This window comes from Pimephales promelas, chromosome 2 (assembly GCF_988280905.1).
Source record: "Pimephales promelas chromosome 2, fPimPro1.hap1.1, whole genome shotgun sequence".
Taxonomy (NCBI): Eukaryota; Metazoa; Chordata; class Actinopteri; order Cypriniformes; family Leuciscidae; genus Pimephales; species Pimephales promelas.
The window spans coordinates 50,100,322-50,105,321 of record NC_142770.1 but is presented as its reverse complement, the minus strand read 5'-3'; positions in this window follow the sequence as shown (position 1 = coordinate 50,105,321).

Below are 5,000 nucleotides of genomic sequence, written 5' to 3'. Positions count from 1 at the left end.
ACTTCCAGAGCTCCGACGGGGCGTAGTCTGGATTTTATATGCCCACCCAGAGTGAGTCTGAGTGGGACTCACGACGGTCTGATCGCTGGTAGGGGTCCTCTGTGTTTGCCACCACCACGCTTCCCCCTCTCTCATACATCCCCGAAGGCCCGTTTTAGGACCGTCTTCGCTCCAGGCGGAGCTCCAGGGGTGGCGGGCGAATCTGAATCTGGCCCAGGACGGGCCACCCTCCCTGGGCTGGCCAGGGAGGTCTGAGGGCATGGAGCTTTGGAACCACACCACGTTATTGGACTCTGTCTATTTTTTCCCCCAAACTTTGGCACCAGAGCCGGACCACCACACCATGTGCGCTGGGCTCGTGCCCAGGAAAAGATGCACCCTGCCTGGGGTGCACTTTTCAGAAAACCAGCCTGTCTTTTCCTGGAGGTCTCGTAACTTCCAGAGCTCCAGCGCGGCGTAATCTGGATTTTTACATGCCCACCCAGAGTGACTCTGAGTGGGACTCACGACGGTCTGATCGCTGGTAGGGGGTCCTCTGTGTTTGCCACCACCACGCTTCCCCTCTCTCATACATCCCCGAAGGCCCGTTTTAGGACCGTCTTCGCTCCAGGCGGAGCTCCAGGGGTGGCGGGCGAATCTGAATCTGGCCCAGGACGGGCCACCCTCCCTGGGCTGGCCAGGGAGGTCTGAGGGCATGGAGGTTTGGAGCCACCGCACATTTTTTGTACTTTGTCGTTTTTCGAGATCTGGGCTTCAGAGTCGAGCCCAGGCTCCGTTTCAAGGTGGGCATTGGGCTTCGTTCTTGCCCAGGAGACCCGCACCCTGCCTGGGATGCACTTTTCAGAGAAACCGGGCCGCCTTTTCCTGGAGGTTCTCGTGTTTTTCAGAGCTCCACCACAGCAGAGATTGAATCCTCTTCCCCAGCCAGAGTGCACCCTCTCTGGCTTGGGTGAGTGCCTTGAGTGCCCTGGAGGTCCGAACCAACAGCACGTTTATGGACTTTGTCTATTTTTCCAAATTCGACTCCAGAGTCAAGCCGGCCAAGGGGCTCTCTGAAGGCCCCTCTCTCCCTCCCTCATCCTCTACAAGAGCCCCATGGTCCGTTTTAGGACCGTCTTCGCTCCAGGCGGAGCTCCAGGGGTGGCGGGGGAAATCTGAGTCTGGCCCAGGACGGGCCACCCTCCCTGGGCTGGCCAGGGAGGTCTGAGGGCATGGAGGTTTGGAGCCACCGCACCTTTTTGTACTTTGTCGTTTTTCGAGATCTGGGCTTCAGAGTCGAGCCCAGGCTCCGTTTCAAGGTGGGCATTGGGCTTCGTTCTTGCCCAGGAGACCCGCACCCTGCCTGGGATGCACTTTTCAGAGAAACCGGGCCGTCTTTTCCCTGGAGGTTTTCGTGTTTTTCAGAGCTCCACCACAGCAGAGATTGAATCTGCTTCCCCAGCCAGAGTGCACCCTCTCTGGCTTGGGTGAGTGGTGCCTTGAGTGGCCAGGGCCAACATCACCCACGGGCATCGGGCTTTATTCGTGCCCATGAGACCCGCACCCTGCCTGGGATGCACTTTTCAGAGAAACCGGGCCGTCTTTTCCTGGAGGTTTCGCGTTTTTCCAGAGCTCCACCACAGCAGAGATTGAATCTGCTTCCCCAGCCAGAGTGCACCCTCTCTGGCTTGGGTGAGTGCCTTGAGTGGCCAGGGCCAACATCACCCACGGGGCATCGGGCTTTATTCGTGCCCAGGAGACCCGCACCCTGCCTGGGATGCACTTTTCAGAGAAATCGGGCCGTCTTTTCCTGGAGGTTTCGCGTTTTTCCAGAGCTCCACCACAGCAGAGATTGAATCTGCTTCCCCAGCCAGAGTGCACCCTCTCTGGCTTGGGTGAGTGCCTTGAGTGGCCAGGGCCAACATCACCCACGGGCATCGGGCTTTATTCGTGCCCATGAGACCCGCACCCTGCCTGGGATGCACTTTTCAGAGAAATCGGGCCGTCTTTTCCTGGAGGTTTCGCGTTTTTCCAGAGCTCCACCACAGCAGAGATTGAATCTGCTTCCCCAGCCAGAGTGCACCCTCTCTGGCTTGGGTGAGTGCCTTGAGTGGCCAGGGCCAAAATCACCCACGGGGCATCGGGCTTTATTCGTGCCCAGGAGACCCGCACCCTGCCTGGGATGCACTTTTCAGAGAAATCGGGCCGTCTTTTCCTGGAGGTTTCGCGTTTTTCCAGAGCTCCACCACAGCAGAGATTGAATCTGCTTCCCCAGCCAGAGTGCACCCTCTCTGGCTTGGGTGAGTGCCTTGAGTGGCCAGGGCCAACATCACCCACGGGGCATCGGGCTTTATTCGTGCCCAGGAGACCCGCACCCTGCCTGGGATGCAGATCGGTTTGTGTGAGTCCTGGTTGGGTGAGCGTTACCCTTCTACATCACCCCCAAGGCCCGTTTTAGGACCGTCTCGGCTCCGGGCGGACAGCCGGGGGGCAGGGGGCGAATCTGCCTCCGGCCCGGGTCGGAGCTCCCTCCCCGGGGCCGTGCGTGGAGACCCGTCGCGCCCGGAGCTCCCGTGCAACCCCACGTTTTGGACTTGGGTTTTGGAGCGAGCGAGCGGGGTCGAACCCCGGGGGCCGAGCCGCCACGGAGTCCCCGAGCCCCGGGGACGAAGCCCCGGGAGCGAGGTCCCTCCGTGGAGGCGCGAGCCCCCAGGGCCCGGCCGCCCGCCCGGGGAGGAGAGCGCACGCTCCCCTACCCCTCAAAACCCACGTGGCTGGTTGCAGCAGACCCTGTGCACCGGAGGTTCCTCCAGGAGCGCGGGGCTGGGTGCTCTAAGCCCAAGTCATACAGGCAACCATGCCTCCCCGGGACTCCCCCTGCGAGCGGCGGCTGTTTGAAGGACGGTAACCCCACTGCACGGGGCTTCAAACGACCGTAGCTCGCCGAAGGCGGCTCCGATCGACGCCAAATTTTTATGGGCTGGAGAACGGGACGAGACCTTTCGAATGAGACCGCCCCCAGCCCCGTGGGCCCCCGGGGGCCCGAGATACGGGCCCCCAAAGCGCCCCGGAAGCGGAAAAACGCAAATATCTCGCCGAAAACTCGACGTGCCCGGCCGAGGCCGGGCTCATTCGAACCGTCTCGCCGAGCTGAACGCGTCCATATGCGTTTCGTCGTTTTTGGTCGAGTATTCGCGGAGATATCGGCCGAAAACCCTCGGCCGCGCTCTGAAATGGCGCCCGCCGATGACGTCACGATCCCGGGAGAAAATCGCCCGTATCTCCGCGACGCGAAGGCCCAGAGAGCTCAAATTTGGGTGGCGAGGTCCCACGGGGGCCCTCGCTCGAACCAGGGCGGCGGCGGGCCCCGGGGACGCCCCCTACCGGATCGCCGTTCGCCGGGACCCCCGACTTTGAACGGCTATAACTCGGGGACCCGGGCGAGTTGGACCTCGTGGGTGGGCTCTTTCGAAAGGCCCCGTCCGGCACTACGGTCGATTCGAGTTTGGGGAAGATTGGCCCAGGGGTTCGCGAGATATAAGCCAAAAAACGCCGCGCCTTTGACCGGGCCTAACTCCCTGACCCCGAGGCCCCCGGGGACGCGGGTGGCCTCTTTGGATAGGGCCCCTCGAGGCCTACGGAAGACCCGAGTTTGAAATTTTTTCGCCCGGCCGTCTTCGAGATATCGGCGAAAAACGGAATCTTCCCGTCCGGTGGGTGGGTGTGGGTGTCTCCGGGGGGCGGGGGGACTTCCAGGACCCCGGGGGGGGGGCCACCTGGCCGTGCCCGAGGACGGTGCACCTCCCTGGGTGTGCCGTCAGAGCCTCCGGGGCCCCGGAAGTCCCCGCCCGCTGCACGTTTTCGGACTTTGAGGGATTTTCGGGCCCGGAAAAGGGCCCCGAATTCGAACGCACGTAGCTCGGGGACCCGGGGGCCCAGAGACACCGGACTCGGGTCAAGTGTGGCGTCCCGGCGGGCCCCTCGCAAAGAGCCCGCCCCCGAGCTCCGGGGCCCCCGGGTCCCGGAGAAAAGGGGCCCGACGTGTCGGGGGGGCGCCCGGGAAGGAAAGGTCCCAGGGGCCCGGGGGAGGCGGGTTCCGAGAGGGCCCGTGGGGAGCCCCCGACACCCGAAAGGGCGAGCCGCTGGGACCTCCCCTCTCCGAGATACGGGCCGTTTTCTCCGAAAGTCGCCCGCGCGTAACGGGGCCCATCTCGGGACCGGGAGGTCCCAGCGGCTCGCGGCGGCGGGTGCGGGGCCCGCTCTCGGGGACCTTGCTCCTCCCGCCGTCCCGAGCCACGGGGACCTTCCGGTCCCGAGATACGGCCACTTCCTGTCCAGCTTTGACCGGGTGTAACTCGAAAAGTAAGCCGAGTTGGGGCTCCACACTCGGGGCTATTGGGGGCCTCTGGGAGGGCCCCACACGCCGGGTGTATGGGGCCCCAACTCGGCTTGGTTCCGGAGATATGGCCCTTTAAAGTTTCAACTTTGACCGGCTGTAACTCGAAAAGTGAGCCGAGTTGGGGCTCCACACTCGGGGGTATTGGGGGCCTCTAGGAGGGCCCCCCACGCCGGGTGTATGGGGCCCCAACTCGGCTTGGTTCCGGAGATATGGCCCTTTAAAGTTTCAACTTTGACCGGCTGTAACTCGAAAAGTGAGCCGAGTTGGGGCTCCACACTCGGGGGTATTGGGGGCCTCTAGGAGGGCCCCCCACGCCGGGTGTATGGGGCCCCAACTCGGCTTGGTTCCGGAGATATGGCCCTTTAAAGTTTCAACTTTGACCGGCTGTAACTCGAAAAGTAAGCCGAGTTGGGGCTCCACACTCGGGGGTATTGGGGGCCTCTAGGAGGGCCCCCCACGCCGGGTGTATGGGGCCCCAACTCGGCTTGGTTCCGGAGATATGGCCCTTTAAAGTTTCAACTTTGACCGGCTGTAACTCGAAAAGTAAGCCGAGTTGGGGCTCCACACTCGGGGGTATTGGGGGCCTCTAGGAGGGCCCCCCACGCCGGGTGTATGGGGCCCC